Source organism: Rhinatrema bivittatum, chromosome 7 (genome assembly GCF_901001135.1).
Source record: "Rhinatrema bivittatum chromosome 7, aRhiBiv1.1, whole genome shotgun sequence".
Taxonomy (NCBI): domain Eukaryota; kingdom Metazoa; phylum Chordata; class Amphibia; order Gymnophiona; family Rhinatrematidae; genus Rhinatrema; species Rhinatrema bivittatum.
This window is the reverse complement of record NC_042621.1, coordinates 76110467-76135681: the sequence shown is the minus strand read 5'-3', so window position 1 is coordinate 76135681 and position 25215 is coordinate 76110467.

Sequence of the window (25215 nt, the reverse complement as noted above, 5' to 3'; positions counted from 1 at the left end):
AAGGGTTGAGGGTGGGTTTAGTTGTTTTTTTTTTTTAATGTGCCCTTTCTCCCCCCCAAAAATAAGAAAACCGCACACAATTTCGTGGGTTTCCTATTGTTTCGTCAGCCCCCCCGAAATGCAATAAAATAGGAAATATCATCTATATTTCCTATTTGGTCGCAAATGAATGCACATCCCTAAAACATACACATGTATGTTTTAGGTGTGTAAAAAAACTCTAACACATACATGTAATAACCCAGCTTATATAAGGAGGCAGGTTATTTTATATACATGCATGCCATTTTGAAAAAAACTTTATTGTGCATGCATTTGAAATCAGAAGTTTGACAATATCTTCACCTGTTCATCCAGTCCATCTCAACCGTCTAGCATTTGAACCACTACTTGTTCATCCTGACATCCCACTCAAAAACTGCAGACAGCAGACAAGTCTGATGTAATGTACTCAAGCCAATTAGCAAGTGTAAAAGTATATATCTCTTAAAAAAAATACCAGCTATCTTGTGTACTTCTGAACCCTGCCTCAGAATGCCCCCTAGCCCTCCCCTTTTTCCCCCCTGGTAAAAAAGACATGCATGAAATAGAGAATGTGTGCGTACATACGACATGTATAAAATAGAATATGTGCAAGTACATGCAACTAATAGTATGTTACATTTACGAACATAACTCCTTTGTTAATTACCTCCTTGTGCATATATGCTACTTATAAGCATGAAACCCCTCTGAAAATGTGCTCGTTTTGTAAGTCCAAGCATACATTGAAGCCATGGAGCTGCAAGCTCTCCCTGCTTTTAAAACATTGCTCCCGAGCTAGGCAAAAGAGGGCTATTTTCAGCCAAGTTATTTTACTTGGGCAAATGACTTTGAAAACTGTCCAAGTTTTATATTTTCTGTATTTTACTTATCTCTCTGTTTATGGTTTTTTAATGTCGTTACTTCATTTTCATGGATTTTAGAGAAGACATTATTTTCTTTGGAATAATTGATTTAATTAATCATAAATGACAGGTAATTTACTGTTCTATTGTTGTTCAGTTTTCTACATTTAGAAATATTGTCAGTCTTTTGGAAATGTGATGTTAATTTTTGTATTTAGGTTCTTTGCTTATAGAGAATTTCCTTCTTGATTTGATACAGCAACATGTTTTCTATCAGCTGATAATGATGTATTTGCCCAGAGAAGTAAACATGCCAGGAGGAATTTATGAAAACAGTATTATCTTTGTGAATGTTGTGTACATGCATAATACACCTTACACAGGACTGTTCTTTTCATCATTTCCCTAGTCACAGATCACTGCTTTGTGATCAAAATATGTATTAGCTTTCCCTAACTTCTCTAGGGTCAGATCAATTGGTTTTTTTCTTCTCCATTGTTTATCATTTTGGATTGGATTTTTCTAATGTTAAGTGTGCATGATTAATGTCCATTTTCTTAAATCATAAATATGAAATGCAATTGAGTATTTTATTATATCTTTCTATCTTCCTTTTCTAGCATATGAATACCCTTAATCTGTATTCCTGTATTGTGACTGTAGGTGCATTTTGTGATTGTTGATTTTGGTGGACCACGGGCTCCTCCCATAAACCACCACACTTAACCCTTGGGCCAGGACTCTCTCAGTGATCCCCAACGCTAGACTGCCTCCCTCTTTAGAGCAATGGGATGCCACACCTCAACATGGCAGGAACCCCCCATCCGCTGACGCCACCAGGTCATGATCCTCCTAGGCTGCATGTGTGCCCAATGTCATCAGTCATAAAGGGTCCATGGTGGGAAACACTTGAAGGCACTTCCTGATGTCATCACTGTTCTGGCCTTTAAAAGGCCCCTGCAGAAGCTCCACCAGTGCCTCGGCAACAGGTTTCCCTACTGTTGAGAAGTTTCAGTTGCACTGTGTTCTTTGCATTTCTAGAGTTCCTTTTCTTCATCTTCCATTCCAGGGGTCTTTGATTTCATCTTCAGTCCAGTTCTTCATCTTTGTCTTCCGTTCTAGTAGTCCTTGTCTTCGTCTCCAGTTCCTATGTTCAGTTCCTCAGTCTTCAGCTCTCTACGTCACCTCATCTGCCTGACTGCTCTTCTCCTTGCTTTCCTGTTCTGCCTATCCTTCCCACCTTTCCTTTCAGAAGGATAACGATCCCACTTGGTGATGGCATTTAGACCCCGATAGTCAATGCATGGTCTTAGCGACCCGTCCTTTTTACCTACAAAAAAGAAGCTCGCCCCTGCTGGAGATTTTGAAGGTCGGATAAATCCTTTTGTCAGGTTCTCCGAGATGTATTCGGACATTGCCTGAGTCTCTGGTAGTGATAAGGGGTATAACTCTTCCCCGAGGAGGTGTCGTTCCTGGTAAAAGCTCAATGGCACAATCAAATGGCCGATGTTGAGGCAGGATCTCCACCTTCATCTTGGAAAATACGTCGGAGAAGTCGGCATATGGTGCAAAAGAGGGAGAACGGACACTCTCGGAACCTTCCGGCAGTTAGTGAAGCAGAAGGGGCTCCATTTCACGATCTGTACTGTGTTAACATGCATAATAAATAAATACATAAAGTTTGCTATACAAACATGAGTGCCTCCCTGGGTCCCAGAACTATGAAGAAATAATGATAAGAAGATTGCAATGGAAATTTTGGTTTTTCTCTATGTGTTGGATGTCCAAGTAGTTGGACATCACAGCTGATTGTGGAGCTGGTGATGGTGCTGCAAATCTTCATTCCAACGCTGATGCTGCTGACGGTGTCTCACCTCCTTGGCTTGCCAGATGGTTGTTCCTCCTTTACCATTGGAAGATGTGTTGAAGTTGAAAAAAACAAACCCTGATCTCCTTATAAATGTGTACTATTGTTACATAGCCAGTCTCATTTTGTTTTTGCAGGGTATCTTTCACTAAGTACCCTCCTCTACATCTACCCTCCTTCACATACCCCTTCACTCCCCTTCACAACCCCCTCCCTTTACCCCACCTCTTCCTTCACCCCACTCCTTCACCCCTCTTCCTTCATACCCCCTTCATAACCCCCTCACCTCATCTTCCTTCACAACCCCTTCACACACACCCCTGTGACTACAATAAACACACACTTTCAACTGTAAAACTTTTTAAATTTCCTATAAAACATTTCTATGTACAGGTCTTTAATAACAAAAGGCTGGCCCATTTGTGTCATATATTCCTAACTCTTAGGGCAAAACAGGGAGGATGCCATACTTGGGGGGGAATAGGGGAGAGGCCCGGGGTGTGCCTCGTCAGCTGGAGGTGTCTGCATTCTCCGATGTTCCCGGGGGGGGGGGGGGGGGAATCCAGTTTGCCCCTGTGGCGGCTGCTGGTGGGGAGCTGGGCCTGGTCCTTCCCTCTTCTTTTTCAGGTTCTGGAGCATTTTAAAACAAAAGCAGGGTTCATAATGAAGTGTATATTAATGTGGAGAAACAGGTAATCTATGTAAGAACATTGCCCATTTGCATGGAAGATTCACTTACCACCAGGCCCAGCCCGTTCAGTACGCAGCCGCTCAATCCACCTCCTCTTCATGAGGCGCAGCCCCCGGGCCTCCTTCAGGTCCTCTTATAGGAAAAAATGTGAAGACTACCATGGGTGTGCTCTGTAGGTGCTAATTGGACTTGCATACATATGCATGAGCATTGCAAAATACATGCCGCCCACGACGCATCCTGCCCTGCGTGTGTTTATGCCCACATGCGTGCATGTTTTAAAATCTATCCCATATTGCTTTTAATATCGCCGGTTAGCCATTTAGATGGATACATTTTCAGTTATCCGACTAAATGGCTTTTGAATATTGACATCTTTAAATTCATTCTAAATTGGCAGAAGAGATCAAGTGAATTATCAAATGTTATACTTTACAGCATTATCTGGCTTGCCAAGATTGATAGCATTACTATAAAGTATAGGGATGTGCATTCGTTTGTGATGAAATAGGAAATATAGACGATATTTCCTATTTTGTTACGGTTCGGAGGGTCCCCGAAACAATAGGAAAACCCACGACATTTCTTGTGGGTTTTTTTTTTTTTTGGGGGGGGGGGAGGGAGATAGGGCACATAAGATTAAAAACAAAAATGAAACCCAACCCTTCAGATTTAATTAATTACAATCCCCCAGCCTCCTGACCCCCCCCCCCCCCAAACTTGCCTAAAGTCCCTGGTGGTCCAGCGGGGGTCCTGGGAGTGATCTCCCCCTCTCGGGCCATTGGCTACCACTAATCAAAATGGCTCTGGTGGCCCTTTGCCCTTACCATGTGACAGGGGCTCTCTGTGCCATTGGCAGGCCCCTGTCACATGGTAGGAGCAATGGATGACCGGCGCCATTTTTACTGGGAGCTGACGGACTGAGAGCAGGAGATCACTCCCGAGACCCCGCTGGACCACCAGGGACTTTAGGTAAGTTTTTTTTTTGGGGGGGAGGGGAGGGTGGGGAATGGAATTAATGAAATCTGAAGGGTTTGGGGTGTTTTGGGGTTTTTTTCGGTTCGGGACAGCCGAAAAAAAAATTGGCCCGAACCACGGGAAACAAAATTTCCTGTGGCATGCCGATAACGAAGGCTGAACCAAAAGGTTCGGCCGAATCACATCTCTAATAAAGTATACATATAGACCTCTTCTAAATTTAGAGACTGTAGGTGCACTTTTGTTTGTTCTTAGCTTCTTCTGCTTAACCTTTACCATTATTCATTTTGGATGGATGTTCTGCTATATGATTTGACTATTCCTTTAAGTGAATGTGTTGAGAGAGAATACCTTTATAGAGGGGATAGCCCTGATCTATAAATCTGGAGTTAAGCGTGTGATTTTATGATCGAGGACAGACTTAGAAAGAAGGACCTTTCCTGTGTTCTGGGTATATCCCATAAGGCCTACTGGTTCTTTCAGTCTCTCCTTTCACAATGGAATTAAATGTGTCAAGATCTACTACTAGGCACAAATGCCTAGTGTGTGTGATTTATTATGTCAGTTCAGCTGTAAGGAACTAAACTGAACTAATCTGACACGTCTTCCCATTTGGTTCAAATGAATAAACATCTCTCATATCAAGTTACTTTCTACAATTATTAAGTAGCAAGTCATTACCCAATAGTAAGTGAATGCAGACATTATTTTATATTGAACTCATTTTATTGTTAGATTAAATGTTTTGTAATATTAAGCAAGCCAATTGTTACATGATCTTTTAAAAAATGTGCCTCCGAAAAGTGCAGAATTTAATTTGTAGAGGAGACGGTAATTGTAGCAGGCATACAACTGCTTATAAAACTGAGCTGAACAAATCCAGGTGGAGCAGAAAATTAAAAGCACCTGTGTAATATCATATTTATAGAGGATTCTGGAAATGAGATGCTCTAGTAAACGTGAATTTCTAAATGAAGAATCCAGCTTGCATCACAACAATGAGCTATTATTTCCCCTCTAATGATTGTCTCCCAGAATGCTTTCCTCCTCTAGATGCATTTTTGTGGATAGGGAAGGTAGAAACAATTACTGTTTTCACTTGCTTTGCATTGTCTTTCTTGACTTTTACTTCCCTGCTGGCTGTGTCAGAGTAAAATTGGCTTACAGGGCAAATGTGGAGAAGTGATGGAAGAGATGGAAAGACAATGTTGGCGATTCCCAGATGGGTGTTATGTTAACTTACCTCCAGTCCATTCCTGTCTCATATGCAACTGCTCCAGCTAGTCCCATTTCAAGTATCATAGTTCCCAAGCCATCTTCTTGAGGTCTTCAATTTATGTAGATGAGAAGTTTGAATATGCTCCTAGTTGCATGTTCCTGGTTCAATGGCATACACAATAGTAAGCTTCCATTCATAGAAATAAAATGCCAAAAAGAACACATACAATTGCTTAACAAACAAATCTCACAACTGACATACATTTTATACTAACTTCTACTATAATTAATATCAATGCATATATAATACAACAGTTAAATTTATACAGCAACAGCATGTACACAATTTTAATAAAATTATTTATATCTGCAAAGTGAAAAATCTATATATCAAATGTTATATCTCACATATTTATAAAAATAAAATCACCCATTCAACCACATCATCCATTTATTACCCCACTCATAATACAAACCACCATACTCATACATACAATATAATAACCATAGGATAATACATAATCTTTCTAAAGACCAACTTTTCATATAAAAACAACAATAATGTTTCAAAACCAATTATTTCATGTGAAAACATCAATCTTGCTCTTATTTGTAATGCTTTTCTCTTGCTAGAATCTTCAAATCTGTTATTTAAATAATGCCCAACATAGGGACCTTCATTTCACCCACCTTGGCTTGTTCAGGGGACAAACTTCTCCAAAGCATTAATAGAATTGTGTATTTAATGTATGAAACATAACAACAATATTGTGAATCAATTCATTCATAACAACCTCATCTAAACTTATAAAGACTGTACTTCTACAAAGAAAACCTTAACATTGTTTTCCAGCTATCTCTGCACATGTAGGATATGTGTATCACAGCCACTCTTATGTCTAGTTCACAACGAATGCCTTCTAATGCTTGAAACCAATTTGTAAAACACCTAAAAAGCAAAATAACTAAATTAAATCTATGATTGTACAGAGAAACCCATAAATTAATACCTACATTTGTATTTGTATTTTATAGGTTTCCATTCATGCCAGTTAACCCATGAACCATCCTAACAGTGGCTCTCTCACTATTTCTTCTGACATGAAAAGCAAGTTTGCTTATCGTAAACAGTGTTTTCCATGGAAAGCAGGAAGAATTAGCCATGCTGTCTGGTGCAGAACTTCGCATAGAACGTTGAAAAACTTTCCTCTCTCGCTCCTGTGTGACTGCGCAGTTGCTTACCGTGTAAATGACTCTTCTTCAGCAGTTCATAACATAGAAAAAAGGAACAGGAGTGTATAGAGAGAGAATATTGGTAGAATAAAAGATAAACTATCCAAGGAGGTGGGAGGGAAAGCATGGGTAATTCATCCTGCTATCCATGGAAAACACCATTTATGGTAAGCAAACTTGCTTTTTTCCGCAGATGAGCCAGCTAAATTAGGCATATTGTCTGGGAGCTCCTAGCCCAGAATCTAAAGCATAGGATACTCCTTAAGAGAAAAAACATATATATGCAAACAAGTTGTTTTTTTTTTAAGGTATGAGGAAGACCTGTGTTACGTAGAGATGTGATTTGGCTGAACCTTTAGTTCAACCTTTGTTATTGGCCCGCCGTGGGAAATTTCATTTTCCCGTGGTTCGGGCTGATTTTTTTTCTGCTGCTCCGAAAAACCCCCCAAACCCACTCCAATAATACAAGATGCCTTTCTACTCAAGTGGACGGGACACCTGCATTCCCTCCAATTGCATTGTTAACTCTAGTATTGCAGAAATACGTAGCAGACGAGTTGGATCTCAATCTCATAGCACTGGTGTAGCCCAGGCAACCTGGGTACACCTACCTAATGCATCTCTCCATACATCCATCGATCCTTCTGCTGAACCATCGAGACCTTCTATCACAGGATCACTAATTCACCCGATGCAAGACTCCCTTCATTTAACTGCAAGGAGATTGAAAGAGACATATTAAACCATCTTCAAATTCCAATGGAGATTAAGGACATTCTCATTTCATCAAGAAAACCATCCACAAGGAAGAATTATGCAGCCAAATAGCAGAGGTACCATCATTGGTGCGTGTCAACAGGTCTTAACCCTGTTTACACCTCATCAGAACATCTACTCAAATTATCTACATTACCTCTATGTTTCTGGTTTAGCCATTTTCTCCATAAGGGTACATCTCAGTGCCATAGCGGCATACCATTCATCCATACAAAGAGCACTCATATCTACTCACCCCCTTGTATCTTGCTTCATGAAGTGTGCCTTAAAGCTCAGACCACCAATCACAAAACCGGTAATACCGTGGGACTTAAATGTGGTTTTGGAAGCATTAATGCTCCCACTTTTTGAATCAATGCAAACATCATTAAAATTTCTCACATGGAAGGTATTATTTCTGTTGGCCATAACATCTGCTCGATGAGTCAGTGAACTTCATGCTCTAGTCCACTACTCCACTTACCTCCAATTCTTTCATGACAAAGTAACCTTGCAAACTCATCCATCCTTCCTTCCAAAGATAGTTTCAAATTTCATCTAAATCAGACCATTACTTTGCTGACCTTCTTCCCGAAACCACACTCCAATAGTCGGAAGCCCTACTGCACATGCTAGACTGTAAAAAAACATTAGCCTATTAAAAACAAAGAACTACCAATACATACACGGGCGGATTTTAAAAGCCCTGCTTGCGTAAATCCGCTCAGATTTACACGAGCAGGGCCTTGCGCGCCTATTTTGCATAGGCTGCCGGCGCGCGTAGGTCCCGGGTTTTTTGAAGGGGGCGTGTCGGGGGCGGGACTGGATGATGCGGCATTTTGGGGGCGGGACCGGGGGCGTGGTCCAGGCCTCCGGACCAGCCCCCAGGTCGGAAGACGGCGCGCGTAGATTTACGTCTGCTTCTCGTAGGCATAAATCTAGGGACAAAGGTAAGGGGGGGTTTAGATAGGGCCGGGGGGGTGGGTTAGGTAGGGGAAGGGGAGGGGAGGGCGAAAGGAAGTTCCCTCCAAGGCCGCTCCGATTTCGGAGCGGCCTCGGAGGGAACGGAGGTAGGCTGTGCGGCTCGGCACACGCAGGCTGCCCAAAATCGGCAGCCTTGCGCATGCCGAGCCGCGCAGCCTGCCTCCGTTCCCTCCGAGGCCGCTCCGAAATCGGAGCGGCCTTGGAGGGAACTTCCTTTCGCCCTCCCCTCACCTTCCCCTCCTTTCCCCTACCTAACCCACCCCCCCCCGGCCCTATCTAAACCCCCCCTTACCTTTGTCCCTAGATTTACGCAGCAGGCGCAAACAAAAGTACGCGATCGCGCTTTTTAAAAAAATCTACCCCACAGCGTATCATAGAACATAGGAGCAGTATCAAAAGGAAAATTGAGTCGAAACCACTTGTTCAGCATGCTATCCGAATGAATCACAATTTTAAAGATTTTAAATTTTGTGTGATACAGCAGCTAACCCCCAATTGGCGAGGTGGTGATCTGGATAAACGGCTGTTACAATTAGAGCAGAAATATATTTTCAAATTCAATACTATGGAACCGAATGGCCTTAATTTAGAAATTGATTATTCTGTCTTTTTATGATTTTTTTTTAGAATTGGTTTGGTTTTTTTGAAATATTTGTTTATCTGATGATTCTGCATTCTGTTTGTTGTTTTTAATTAATATATTTTATGTATGCGGTAATATAATATTTAATGTATACAAGTAATTACATATTTTATAGGTTCTTTTTATGGAGTTCTCATAACTTTTGTATCATTATTTTTTATACATAATTTTTATATTTTATATTTTTATGGGCAGCAATATATAAGCAACATGAATTGATATAGTTTTATACAACTGTCCTCCAATTGAGTGCAGGCACTGGCTATTTACAGATTTGCTTAACTTTTTATTAATATTTCCTTTATATAAAACATATTAGTTGTTCTTTTTATCATTTTTATTATCATTTATTTTATTTATTTATTTATTTAAAGTCTCTTTTATACCGATGACCGTTCACACATCGCATCGGTTTACAATTAAACAGTAACAGATGGGCGGAAACCCTTACATATAACATTGTAAAACAGCGTAACTTTTGGGCGGGGCCCTTACATGTAACTGATAAAAAGGAGGCTAAAACTTGGAAGGGTATAGAGCTGACTATACTGGGCAGAGTCCATGTAGTCAATAAATAGATACAGCATAATCACTATATACATATAAGAACAAAACTATAAACAATAGATAATGACATAAATAGCCGATTCAAAAGTACCAAATCGAAGGGCATAATACAGATTCCACAGGGTCGAATTCCTTAGTCATATAGTAGGATTATTAGTTAAAAAGAGTTTTAGTAGAACAGGGGGGTTTAAGTAATGGCTGGTGAAATCTGGTAAGCTTGCTGGAAGAGCCATGTTTTCAGTTTTTTTTTGAAGGTAGGAGTGTATGTTTCCAGGCGTATATCAGAGGCGTATATCAGAGGCGTATATCAGAGGGCGTATATCAGAAGGTAGGAGTGTATGTTTCCAGGCGTATATCAGAGGCGTATATCAGAGGCGTATATCAGAGGGCAACAATATTGCATATATATAAGCTTTTTTACATTGTAATTCATATTGGGGTAGGCTTTAGTATTTACAAATTAACATGGTGTGTTTAAATGTGCATCAGAAACGGGTGGATTTTAAAAACCCTGCTCGCGTAAATCCGCCCGGATTTACGCGAGCAGGGCCTTGCGTGCCGGCGCGCCTATTTTCCATAGGCCGCCAGTGCGCGCAGGTTCCGGGATTTGTCGAAGGGGGTGTGTCGGGGGCGGGACCCGATGATGCTGTGTTTCAGGGGCGGGATGTGGCATTTTGGGGGCGGGGCCGGGGGCATGGTGCTGGCCCAGGGGTGTGGTCCAGGCCTCCGGACCAGCCCCCGGGTCGGAGGACAGCACGCCAGCAGTCCGCTGTCATGCGTAGATTTACGTCTGCTTCTCGCAGGTGTAAATCTAGGAACAAAGGTAAGGGGGGGGGGCTTTAGATAGGGCCGGGGGGGTGGGTTAGGTAGGGGAAGGTGAGGGTAGGGCAAAAGGAAGTTCCCTCCGAGGCCGCTCCGATTTCGGAGCGGCCTCGGAGGGAACGGAGGCAGGCTGCGAGGCTCGGCGCGCGCCGGCTGCCCAAAATCGGCAGCCTTGCGCGCGCCGATCCAGGATTTTAGAGGATACGCACGGCTATGCGTATATCTTATAAAATCCAGCGTACTTTTGTTTGCGCCTGCTGCGCAAACAAAAGTACGCAATCGCGCTGTTTTTAAAAATCTACCCTAAAGTGTACAATTGAGCTCATTTCTACTTAGTTTGTAAGGTAGTTTAATACACAGTTAGTCGGTATTAGGGTAAGCAATGTTGCAACCAGATTTCTTTAAAGGCTAAATATCACTTTAGAAGTATCTTTCACAGTAATATTGTAATCACGTTTTTAATTTTCGATTTAATAAATAGTGTGTTCGTTGTATTGTTTACATACGGGTCCCTCTCAGCCACTCCCACTATTTGATTGACAAGTCATTTTGGCGTGGTTTTTAAGTTATTTAAAGTCACTGCAATATTTCAATTATGTTCTACATCACCATTTAATATTTAATATTTTTTAAGATAATAAATAGTTTTTTAGATGTAATATTTACACACGGGTTCCCTCTAAGCCACTCCCACTATCTGATTGACAAGTAGTTTTGGCGCATTTTTCAAGTTATTTAAAAGTCAATCTGATGTTGTGAATCTTGGTCTATACCTGAGCTGAGACTATGCACGTCGGCACTTCCATCTAAGTAAGTAATAGATATATTTATTTTAATAAAAGATTTAAAAGCACATGCTGTTTTCAGTGATACTTTGCGTATTTGGTCTTTGCTAAGAAAGTTGTTATGCCGCTTTGAGTTTTGAGATGACAATAAGTATATATTAGAGAAGCATATAATCGATATTTTTAACATTAGGGAAGCAAATAATCGATAGTTTTTATATTTTAGATAAGGTAACTTCTTCTCTTTCTTTCTTTCTTTTTTTTTTTTTTTTTTTTAAATCGTTTGCAAAGAATTTTTTTGCCATCGATTGTGTCAGTTGGGTGATCTGGACTCTGCCGGCAAACGCTTTTACTTTGACACTTAGTGTCAATATACACCAGGATAGTATATAATTCAGTGTCTCTGCGGTATAAGGAAGTTAATTAATTTTTTATCAATACATTAAAAATAATTTATGTTGGCGTTTGACAGGACCCTATGCTATGGCACTAAGATTAGCATTAGTTCTATTAAACACGCTGTTGAAATAACATAGACTGGTAGACATATTACGCTTATTATTAAAAGTGTTTTTTGTGCCTGTCAGCAGTATTTGTCCAGACTGAGTCTTTTTTGATGGCATAATTAACGTTTTTTATACAGTTTTTAAATGCTAGTCTTATATAGTAGTCAGTGCCTTCTTTTTTTTAAGATACATCGGAAGGACAGTTCTTATGACATACTAGTATACAGATATTCAAAGAAACGTTTTTAGGATAGTTTTAAAGATATAGTAATATACATATTTTCAATATTACACGTATTTTTTAAGATATGGATATTTCACACAATTAAGAGCGTGAGGTTTTGAGTTCATATTCTGTTCATTTAGGCTTTATTTGCTGCACATACAAAATAAAAAATAAAACTTTATTTTGGGGACCTTACGTATACATTCTTTGGGGTCCCTATATTTTTTAATAAAAGATTCGTAGTGTGAGAATTAGGAAAATTGTGCATTAGTTACTTTTGCTATTATCAATATTCATATGCAGAATTATTATTTATTTATTTTCAGATTATTAGATAATTGAAGGTTTTTCCATAAGCGAATTGTTGATATATAGAAAAAAAGAACCTCTCCATACAGGTACAAATATTGTTTTTATTTAACTAGCATCTTTTTGATTGATTTTTATGAAGTGCAATTTGAGATTTTTGTTTTAGTCTTTGGTAACTTTTAATGTTATTTTAAATTTATTTTATGTTGTAATTTTTATTTTTATTTTTTTTTATTTATTTAATTTTATATACCGGCAACCGTTTGCACATCGTGCCGGTTTACAAGTAACTTACAACAAAATATATATAGGCATAGCCTTTACAGAGAACGGTATATAACATAAATGCAGTAACAGAAAAATTAACTAAATAACTAGGGGAGGGATGGAGGGGGGTAGTCGAGACAAAAGGGGGGGCAGGGGGAGGGTGCAAACAGATACATAGGGATAAGATATGAATAGGGATTCGAGGTAGAAATATGTACACTGGTTATATACAAAAATTGTATGAATCTTTAGAGGGGGAGGGTGTTGGGTGTAGGTCCTGAATGGGGGGTGTTGGAGAGAGATGATGGTTGGGCTAGTGTGTTAGTTGGTGAAGATGATGAAGAATGGGGGTATGCTTGGAGGAAAAGCCAAGTTTTGAGTTTCTTTTTGAAAGTAGGTGTGGAGGTTTCGGTGCGTAGGTCAAGAGGCATAGAGTTCCAGAGGGAGGGGCCTGCAAGGGAAAGGGCTCTATTGGTGGTGGAGATGAGTCTAGTGGATTTTATGGAAGGAGGGATAAGAGTTCCAAGGAGGGAAGCACGGGTGGGTCTTGTGGAGGTACGAGGGAGGAAGGGTGGGTTTAGCCAGTTGTAGTGTTCGTTAGTAATACTTTTGTGGATGAGGGTAAGGGTCTTGTAAATAATTCGTGAGTGAATGGGAAGCCAGTGGAGATCAATGAGGGTGGGAGTGATGTGGTCTTTCTTGTTGACATTGGTGAGGATGCGTGCAGTAGCGTTTTGGAGGAGTTGTAGAGGTTTGATGTGGGTAGAAGGGAGTCCAAGTAGGAGAGCGTTACAGTAGTCAATTTTTGAAAAAATTATGGATTGGAGTACCGTACGGAAATCGGAAAAGTAGAGAAGGGGTTTGAGTTTTTTGAGGGTTTGTAGTTTGAAATAGCAGCTGCTAAGGATAGATTTGATATATGGTTTGAAGGTTAGTTGGTTATCAAGTATAACACCCAGGTTTCTTGTGTCAGAGAGAAAGTTGGGGGAATGGAGAGTGGAGAGAGTGGGTGTGGCTGCATGTCTAGAGGAGACGAGGAGGAGTTCAGTTTTTTGCGGATTGAGGGCTAGGTGCATGTCAGTGAGGAGCTGGTTTATGGAGGCGAGAATGGTGTTCCAGTTTTGGAGTGCAGTGAGAACAGAGTTTTTGAAAGGGATGAGGATTTGCACATCATCCGCATAGATGAAGTGTGTGATACCAAGGTTGGAGAGGAGGTTTGTAAGGGGGAGCATGTAAATGTTAAATAAGGTGGAAGAGAGGGAGGATCCTTGGGGAACGCCACAGTCGAGATTAACTGGAGGGGATGTAAAATTGTCGGTGAGGACTGTGTAGGTACGGTTTTGGAGGAAGGACTTTATCCAAGAAAGAGCAGTACCTGAAATTCCTATACTGATGAGAGTGTTGATGAGGATGTTGTGATTTACGGTGTCGAAGGCGGCGGAAATATCTAGCATGGCAATGAGGTAGGAGTTACCGGCATCCATTCCTTTGATGATTGTATCTGTAAGGGAGAGGAGTAGGGATTCCGTACTGAGGTGTTTTCGGAAACCGTATTGTGTTGGTAGGAGTATATTGGATTGTTCTAGGTATTCAGAGAGACGGGAGTTTACTAGTTTCTCAATGACTTTGGAGAGGAAAGGGAGATTGGAGATAGGACGGAGGTTAGATAGATTGGAGGGATCAAGGGAGGTTTTTTTTAGAATGGGTTTGACCACAGCTTGTTTCAGGGAGTTAGGGACCAGGCCGTGTTCCAGGGAGCAGTTCACGATTTTGGAGAGTGTGGTGGCTATTGTTTTAGGAATAGCGAGAAGAAGTTTAGTTGGGATGGTTTCCGAGGGATGGGAGGAAGGTCTCATCTTTTTTAAGATGTTCTCTATTTCTAGAGTTGAGGAGGGTTCAAACGAAGCGAGGATGGTGGGTGTATGTGGGGTGCGGGGGGGTTATGCTGTTGGTGTTGGGGGAGGTCTTGGTATTAGGGGTGAACTTGGCAGTGATGTTGGATATTTTGTTCTTAAAGAAGAGGGCAATTTCATTGCATCGGGTCTGTGTGGAGGGGACTTGGGGTGTAGACATGTTGGGTTTGGTGAGATTTGAGACTAGGGTAAATAGTGCCTTTGGGTTGAATTGGAGGTGGTGAATTTTCTTAGCATAATATTCTTTTTTGGTTGTTTGAATGGCGTTTCTATATGTGTGCATGAGTTGGTAATAGATGGTTTTTGTGGCAGGAGAGGGGTGTTTGCGCCAGTGTCTTTCAGCTGCTCTAAGCTGGATTTTTTGGGTTTTGAGCGTATGGGTGTACCAGGGTTTTTTGGATGATTTGGTTTGTGTGATTGTTTTTCGAATGATTGGGCATAAGTTGTTGGCGATTTTTAGGGTAGTTTCTATCCAGGAGGATATGGCACTATCTGCTGTCTCCAGGTCAATGTGATTTGGGATGTTGGAGCATGCCGTAATATATTTATATTTGTTTATTTATGTGGTATATTTATTGTTGTAGCCCCTGAGGGGCGAAACTCAGCCAGAGTCGGGCACCTGTATGAATATATGTCTCCACTCAAATAAAAAGGTTATATTTGGACTATTTTGGTGTCTAATCCATATTGTTGCCCCAACGGCGTTTTTAGACAACCTTCCCTCCTGTTTCATCAGTTCCTCTTCCATATCCAATATACCCTGCTTCTGCTGGGTGTCTTGTGCAACTATATTCATCTTGGCTTTTATGTTCTGCAGACACACATATAAATACTGAGAGATATAAAATTGGTGTTGCTGTATCTTTGCATTAAGCATTGCTCCCTGAAACACCTTTTTGCCGAAATCATCTAGATACCAGCTATCTTTTGTTGGAGGGTATTGGAGTACAGTCTAGTTCTTCTTGCTTTTTCATTTCAGATTCAACCACAATGGATGCATGTGGTAGGTTTCAAGTTCCATATTATTTTGACTTTTGCATTCTGAATTTTAGATCTGTATTTTTTATAACTGATGGCCCATGCTTTATCCATTTCTCCATCCAATACGGAATGGAAAGAAAGCCGTAGATTCTGTTGACATGTCAGAAATTGTTAACAAGCCATGTATGTCAGCTCTTGTATCTGGAAGATTTTTTATCTCTAGATTCAAGGCGGTACCCACTTTTTCTATGGGTACAAAAGGTCCTCTGGGGGTGATGAGGGTTCTTTCAGAGGATCTGATGGTATAATTATTAGAGATTCTGGTGAAGATGGAGAAGAGTATATAGGCTCTCCACTAGGGCCCTATAAATATTGGGCTTGGAATTTGCCCCCTGTTGTCATTCCAGATGGAAGGTCAGGCAAAGGAGAAATGATTAAGCCCTCCAATTTCCCTTCTGATGTTCTGGATGGAGGGGGTGGAATTTGGGAAGACACTAATGTATTGAAGAAGGTCAGAAGTATACCTGTATTCTGGGTTAGAGATTAAGAGGCTGCTGCCTGTAAGCTTTTTGTAGAATATCCTCATATTTTCCTTATTTTTTAAGTGGAGGATCTGTGTTTGGCTTCTTCAATCCGAATAGGCTAATAAAGTGTTTCTGTCTGTCTCCTTCCTAAATAAAGTGGTAACAAATTGATCCTGTTCAACTGAAATGAAATCTTTGAGGCATGAATACAAAAATTAAACTGTATGTGAGGATTCAGTGAGTTAAGCCAATCAAAAAAACAGAAAAATTGGATATCTGATCCAGTCCAAATTTTTCTGTTTTTTTGATTGGCTTAACTCACTGAATCCTCACATACAGTTTAATTTTTGTATTCATACCTCAAAGATTTCTTTTCTTGACATTACCATTTCAGTTGAACAGGATCAATTTGTTACCACTTTATTTAGGAAGGAGACAGACAGAAACACTTTATTAGCCTATTCGAGCTGTCATCCCAAGCCCCTTAGAGACAACATCCCCACGGGACAATTGAAACGTGTATGTTCATCCCGGAGTGACTTTTTACAGCAAGCACGATTGATGTCCCAGCGGTTTTTGGATAGGTGTTACCCTCTATGAGTCGTAAAAAAGGCTTTTAAAAGGGCATTATATGCCAACCGAGACTGGCTGCTCCTCCCGTCAGTAAACGATGACAGTCAAAGTTGTAATTGTATTTTACCGTTCTCGATAGTAAGTAAGGCTATAGCAACAATGATAAGAAGACACTGGGACAATCTCTCTTTATCACAGCTGCTCCAGACATTGTTACGTTTTACATTCCGGAGAGCTAGCAACCTCCGGGATCAATTAGTACACGCAAGCTTTAATAAACAAGCGAGGAACATCAGGGGTGGTCAACACGGCCCCTGTGGGCATTGCACAATGTGTAATCACACTAGTCAATCAGATTCATTTACCCATCCGGACACTGGGGTTCAGTTTAACTTTCGCAATTCATCAGACTGTACTACCAAGGGCGTTGTTTATGTAATACAATGCCCGTGTTCCATGTTGTATGTGGGTAAGACCTCTAGGATGGTCAAGACCCGCATTATAGAACATTGTTCGAATATCCGTCTCCTGAGGATGGATGAACCCCTGGTTACGCACTGGGTTCAACATTAACACACTATTGCTGAATTGCAGTTCTCAGTTTTAGAGGTGGTCGTTCCCCCGTATAGGGGAGGGAATTACTCTGAGATTTTGGGAAAACGGGAACAGAAATGGATTTATACGCTTTCTTCTGTCCATCCCAAGGGTTTGAATAAGGACGTAGAATGGCACCTTTTTGGTTGAACCGTGTACAGGGTGGGCGGGGTTTATGCTAATGAATCTATCGCGATAGCCTCTGTCTTTTGGCGCCAAACGACCTTTTAAAATGGCCTTTAGTCGTGTGAGCCGATGCGCTCCATGATGCATATACAAGGTATGTTTGTAAGAAACTTGAAATTGTATAGCCATATTTGTCAAGTCCATCAGCTTTATTGTCTTTATATTTTAGATGATATTGATTGTGGGTCCCTCCCGATGCAGCTACCGCGAAACACGGACCGTGTCGGGGGACTTTAAATGACTGTTGTTGAAGATATATGGAGTTGCCATTAACAATACTGAGAAAATTGAGAAAATTCAAATAAAAAACTATTATAATTTGTAGGTGGACTTGATTTACCAATTCCTTGCACGTTGTATATGTGGATATTTACTGATGTGCAAGGCACTTTGCTTCATGTCTTTGTTTGGATATTCCAGGATGCCAACATTAGGAACAACATTGCTCTCATTTCAGTGGTAATGCTCTGCACGAGGGTCATGTGGTCCGAAATCATTCCCCATCAACAGTTTCAGAATGAACACAGAAACATAGAAATGAAGGCAGAAGTAGACCAAATGGTCCATCCAGTCTGCGGGCATTGGATGTGCAAGTGAATAAACAGGCAACTTCACTGAGCAACGAGTGCATCATCACATTAGATATAAATGGGTTAGTGTGGAATGCAAAGGCTTGTTCCACAAGGACAGCATGCACCTGTCTGATATGGCCCAGGATCTCTTCTTAAACATCTTGAAGCTGGCCATTCTTAGGGACCGATGTAATAAGACCCACGGCAAAATAGGTGTTAGATATGAGCACAGCTTTTGATCACTGTTCATGGTTAAACCTGCTGCTTCCGCGGGATGTAAAAAAAAAAAAACATTATGCAAATGATTTGCATGCAGAATTCCACGCACTCATGAAGAAATGTACTACCTAAGTACGGTAAGGCCCTATGTAATGAGCGGTCGCATCCGCTCTGAAAACCTGTGCCGATATACCGCACATAAAAGCAAACGGTGATAACTGCATGGTAGTGAGATAGGTGGTCAGCTGGGTACCAATATGGATGCTTGGGTGCTGACATAGGCGATCAGCTGGTAGCAAATCTGAGGGGGCTAGCTAATCTTGCAGCTCAGGTGTTGGTCTAGGTGTTTAGTTTCTTGCGAATCTGTATGATCAGGCTCCAAGAAAAGTGCCTACCTAAGCTGGCTGCTCGGATGCCGAGATAGGTGCTCAGCTAGTTACTTTTTAGTAGGGATGTGAATCGTTTTTTGACGATTTAAAATATCGTCCGATATATTTTAAATCGTCAAAAAATCGTTAGGGCCACGATACAATACCAATTCCCCCGATTTATCGTTAAAAAATCGTAAATCGGGGGAAGGGGGAGGGCAGGAAAACCGGCACACTAAAACCCCCTAAAACCCACCCCCGACCCTTTAAATTAAATCCCCCACCCTCCCGAACCCCCCCCCAATGCTTTAAATTACCTGGGGATCCGGCGGTGGTCCAGAACGGCGGCGGTCCGGAACGGCCCCCTCAATAGAATCGTGTTGTCTTCAGCCGGCGCCATTTTTCAAAATGGCCACCGCAAAATGGCGGCGGCCATAGACAAAAACGATTCGATGGAGGAGGTCGTTCCGGACCCCTGCTGGACTTTTGGCAAGTCTTGTGGGGGTCAGGAGGCCCCCCCAAGCTGGCCAAAAGTTTCCTGGGAGTCCAGCGGGGTTCCGGGAGCGATTTCTCGCCGCAAATCGTTTTTGTACGGAAAATGGCGCCGGCAGGAGATCGACTGCAGGAGGTCGTTCAGCGGGGGTTCCGGACCGCCGCTGAACGACCTCCTGCACTCGATCTCCTGCCGGCGCCATTTTCCGTACGAAAACGATTCGCGGCGAGAAATCGCTCCCGGAACCCCGCTGGACTCCCAGGAAACTTTTGGCCAGCTTGGGGGGGCCTCCTGACCCCCACAAGACTTGCCAAAAGTCCAGCGGGGGTCCGGAACGACCTCCTCCGTCGAATCGTTTTTGTCTATGGCCGCCGCCATTTTGAAAAATGGCGCCGGCTGAAGACAACACGATTCTATTGAGGGGGCCGTTCCGGACCGCCGCCGTTCTGGACCACCGCCGGATCCCCAGTTAATTTAAAGCATTTGGGGGGGGGTTCGGGAGGGTGGGGGATTTAATTTAAAGGGTCGGGGTGGGTTTTAGGGGGGTTTAGTGTGCCGGCTCACGATTTTAACGATTTTTCACGATAGTTTACACACCCAAACGGCAACAATACGATTCCCTCCCCCTCCTAGCTGAAATCGATCGTTAAGACGATCGAGGACACGATTCACATCTCTACTTTTTAGGCCACTCAGGTGCTGAGATAGGCACCCCCAAGTCAGCCCTGACACTTAACTCGTGCCCTGACCGTGGCAGTAAAAAAATCTGCATTATAAAACCAGCACTCGCATTACCGCGGCTCCCTGAATTGCCTATGATTAGCTAATCGCCTCCTTTGTGTGTTGTTAGCATGCACTCACACAGTAAAAAACCTCGGATCTGTAAATGCATTTGTTCACACTTTTTACTTGTGCACAAAACCCTTATTACATTTCCATATAGGGCTTTGCACAAGAAAACATGCATACAAACGTGCAGTACAGGCGTGCACAAACCCGCGGCAGCTTCAGCGCACCTTATTACGTCGGCCCCTTAGGGTCCTATTTGGGGTTTAGGGCGCAGCCCACAGATGTATGGGGAAGAGTGCCATGGAAGCCTTCAGGCTATCTGGGTCCTCTGGTGGGGTTAACTCAAGCCAGGAGGAATTTGTTTCTTATCAGAGGCAGTGCACGGCGTGACCGGTACACTTTACCTATTCTGCAAGAAAATGTCTGCCGTCAGGGCTGACGGCAGCAGGCGGACAGCAGACCAGATGTCTCACCAAAGTGGGTAGTTACCTTGCTTGTGTGTGGCAGGTTGACTGGAACGCCCACAAGGAGCAAGCCCTTCTCGGGAGGTGAACCCTGGCATCCAGAGGTGATGCATTGCCTGTCTATTGGCAATCAGTTACAGTTAGTACTCTCTGTTATGGCTAGGGTTTCTATGATTTCACTGTAATGTGATTATTTGCAATAAAGCTGTGGCCTATTTTCACCATTTCCTTGTCTGCCTCAGTTGCTGTTGTTGTTTAGAGTGTCCGGACGGAGCGTGGCCTTCATCTCACTGTGACGACAAATTGTCACGGCTATTCTGGTTATACGGATTTTTTTAAACACCGCTTGCTTGGAAAACAACAGTCTTTGGTATTATTCCTTCTGTCCAACGTTCTTTTATGAATATTTAAACATTGCCAGTACATATTTAAGAGGCTGGTGTTGTTAAAAAATGTTCCCATACACCCAGAATGAGAGAACAACTTTAATAAACTATGCGGTCTTCATTTTCAGGGTTTAATATTATCAAAACAAATGTTAAATGTTAGATTTAAATGTGCCGAGTTAGAAATAACCAATACTTTTGAATGGAACAGCTACAGTAATAATCATAAAGGAAAGCAGAACAGAAAATTCCAGTGGTCCAAAGCTTTATTAATTTATCCACAAATTAGCATAGCATTTGTAGGCATAATAAATTGCAATAAAGATGGCATTGTACAGTGCATGCTGAAGTTCTGCAATTGGCTAAGTATATCTAGAATAATACTGTAATGAGAATAGCTATAATGAGAAGAAGTTCTATAATGAGAATAGAATGGTTATTTATTTATTTAAAAAACCCAACTTAGATTCTGTTCATATCAATAATTCAAGGCAGATTACATCAAAAATATACATAATCCAAAAACACTTAAAAACAATAAAACAGAATAAAAACAAAACAGCACCATATAAAATCCCATGCCAAATGCTACATTGTCAATAACCAGCACCACAAACCAATGTCTGGGAGAGGCCAAAGCTGCTTATTGACATTCTGTCTTTGCCTCTCATGTGACCTTCCACTAGTTGGCCTCTTCAGTTTTCTTAATCATTCTTCATCACTCACCTTCCCAATAGTGCAAAAAGAGAATTTACTGAGCTCTAGTTGTAATTATTAAGGAATATTTTAGGTTTCCATTCAGAAGCAATGATCTTAAGTAATATTTTTTTTTTTTATTTAGTCACCTTGTAATGCAATTTTAAGTTTGAATGCCTTGTTATTTTAAAAATATATAGTAATCTAGATGAAAATATTTCTTTATCGTATTTTTAAATTTGATTTCAGCAATAGGGGATGCTGTTAACATTTTTACTGTAGTCTTCTAAATTATTAATATGAAACAATAATACATATTGTCCAAAGAAAATTCTCTCTCACCCAACTTGCTGTGTCCTTCCAGAAGATGTTTATAATAAAGGAGGCAATTCTTAGAAAGCCTCTTTAGTGCACACAGTCCCCTATTTTGCAACTGACAAAAAAAAGAAAGCAGGTGGACATTTTTGCATGTATTTTTAACCCATGTACCTTGTAGGTCATTTCAAAAGGAAACTCACTCCTAGATTTATCAAAATGCTATAAATAAAACAGAAATAGTGACTGAGATTAAAAAGGGGTGTGGTTAGGCTAATTACCCTCCTCCCACAATGCATAGGCAATTTCCGCATGGTGCAATAAATTTGTACAATGCTAGCAGAGGCAGCATTGTACTAATCTATTCCTCCTCTTATACTTTTCATCCATTATAATGACTACAAATGTTTAGTGATGTCAATATTACTATGAATACCTCAGAATATTTCTGTTACAACACCCCCCTAAACCTCACCCCAATTCAAAGTGCCCCTCTACAGTGGTATATATTAGAGTGTGTCAGAGTGACTCTATACAGAGGTGCACTCTCTCTATCTCTCAAAATATTTTTGCTGTAACTAGGTAGAATTTGTGTTATTTTAAACCCTATTATGAAATGATAAATGACCCTGTAAATGGGTAATTTCCCTTTGAAATTTTACTTCAACGTACCCACTTGCATTTTAAGGAAAGTGATTTTTGCAAAGTTGCCCCTTATAAGCATTTGATACATTCTAAAAGCATGCTTGGGACAAGCATAGAGGATCTCTGAGGGCAGCAGAAAAAAAATCGGCCCGAACCACGGGAAAATGAAATTTCCCATGGCGGGCCAATAACAAAGGTTGAACCAAAGGTTCAGCGAAATCACATCTCTATGTAACACAGGTCTTCCTCATACCTTAAAAAAAAAAAAAACTTGTTTGCATATATATGTTTTTTCTCTTAAGGAGTATCCTGTGCTTTAGATTCTGGGCTAGGAGCTAGATAATATGTCTAATTTAGCCTGCTTATCTGCGGAAAAAAGCAAGTTTGCTTACCGTAAATGGTGTTTTCCACGGATAGCAGGATGAATTAGCTATGCTTTCCCTCCCAGCTCCTTGGATAGTTTATCTTTTATTCTACCAATATTCTCTCTCTATACACTCCGGTTCCTTTTTTCTATGTTATGAACTGCCGAAGAAGAGTCATTTACGTGGTAAGCAACTGCGCAGTCACACAGGAGCGAGAGAGGAAAGTTTTTCAACGTTCTATGCGAAGTTCCGCACCAGACAGCATGGCTAATTCTTCCTGCTTTCCATGGAAAACACTGTTTACGATAAGCAAACTTGGTTTTCATGTCAGAAGGAATAGTGAGAGAGCCACTGTTAGGATGGTTCATGGGTTAACTGGCATGAATGGAAACCTATAAAATACAAATACAAATGTAGGTATTAATTTATGGGTTTCTCTGTACAATCAGATTTCATTTAGTTATTTTGCTTTTTAGGTGTTTTAGGTTTTAGGTGTTTTACAAATTGGTTTCAAGCATTAGAAGGCATTCTAATGCACATCCTACATGTGCAGAGATAGCTGGATAAACAATGTTAAGGTTTTCTTTGTAGTACAGTCTTTATAAGTTTAGAAGAGGTTGTTATGAATGAATTGATTCACAATATTGTTGTTATGTTTCATACATTAAATACACAATTCTATTAATGCTTTGGAGAAGTTTGTCCCCTGAACAAGCCAAGGTGGGTGAAATGAAGGTCCCTATGTTGGGCATTATTTAAATAACAGATTTGAAGATTCCAGCAAGAGAAAAGCATTACAAATAAGAGCAAGATTGATGTTTTCACATGAAATAATTGGTTTTGAAACATTATTGTTGTTTTTATATGAAAAGTTGGTCTTTTGAAGGATTATGTATTATCCTATGGTTATTACGTTGTATGTATGAGTATGGTGGTTTGTATTATGAGTGGGGTAATAAATGGATGATGTGGTTGAATGGGTGATTTTGTTTTATAAATATGTGAGATATAACATTTGATATATAGATTTTTCACTTTGCAGATATAAATAATTTTATTAAAATTGTGTACATGCTGTTGCTGTATAAATTTAACTGTTGTATTATATATGCATTGCTATTAATTATAGTAGAAGTTAGTGTAAAATGTATGTCATTTGTGAGATTTGTTTGTTAAGCAATTGTATGTGTTCTTTTTGGCATTTTATTTCTATGAATGGAAGCTTACTATTGTGGATGCCATTGAACCAGGAACATGCAACTAGGAGCATATTCAAACTTCTCATCTACATAAATTGAAGACCTCAAGAAGATGGCTTGGGAACTATGATACTTGAAATGGGACTAGTTGGAGCAGTTGCACATGAGACAGGAATGGACTGGAGGTAAGTTAACATAACACCCATCACTTAACTCCACATTTGCCCTTTCTCCCCCCCCAAAAAATATGAAAACCGCACACAATTTCGTGGGTTTCCTATCGTTTCGTCAGCCGGCCCGAAATGCAATGAAATAGGAAATATCATCTATATTTCCTATTTCGTCGCAAATGAATGCGATTTCATAGTAGTAGCACAGTCATATACACTGCCATTTTATCTACAGTTAAAGTACCTAATACACAGATTCCATAGTGGTAGCACAGTCATATACACTGCCATTTTATCTACAGTTGAAGTACCTAATGCACAGATTCCATAGTGGTAGCACAGTCATAAATCTTTTGTGCAAAACTCTCTATAATGATGGTGATGTAAATGCATTAATGCAAGTGCTGTATGTATATTCTCTGTCTTTACGATTTTGTACTGCTAATATCATCAATATGCTTGATGTTCATGCTCCTTCACAGCTGTAAAGATAGATAACATTTCTGAAAAGTAATAATCTCTCTTATGATAGCTTTCCCATAGTCTGTGAAGGAAGGTTTACTGAAACATTGAACTTATATAAAATCCTATTTCTGAAGCATTTCAACATCCCATTGATGGGAACTGGATGACTCAGGAGACTGGTACAGGGTTACAGAGTCTTTTGCTTCTAAGTCGCTAGCTCAAATTCAGCCCAGGTGAACAACAGCTGAAAGTCATTAGTGTCCGGAAGCTGTTTGGTGATTGATGAATGGTATGATTGGGATACACGGGAGGTGATGCGTCGGTGGTGGTTTTAATCTGAAATTTGCGTAGCACATAGTGGAACTTATGTAATATGGATATGTGAAATTAGTGTTTAAATAAAATTCATATATAATCATTGTCTGGCATCATAATTTGCCGAGTCCCTCTGTTTTAGTAATACAGTTATTTGCACAACAGAGGTAATGCACATATATTTATGACCTGAATACATAAGAACATGCCATACTGGGTCACACCAAGGGTCCATCAAGCCCAG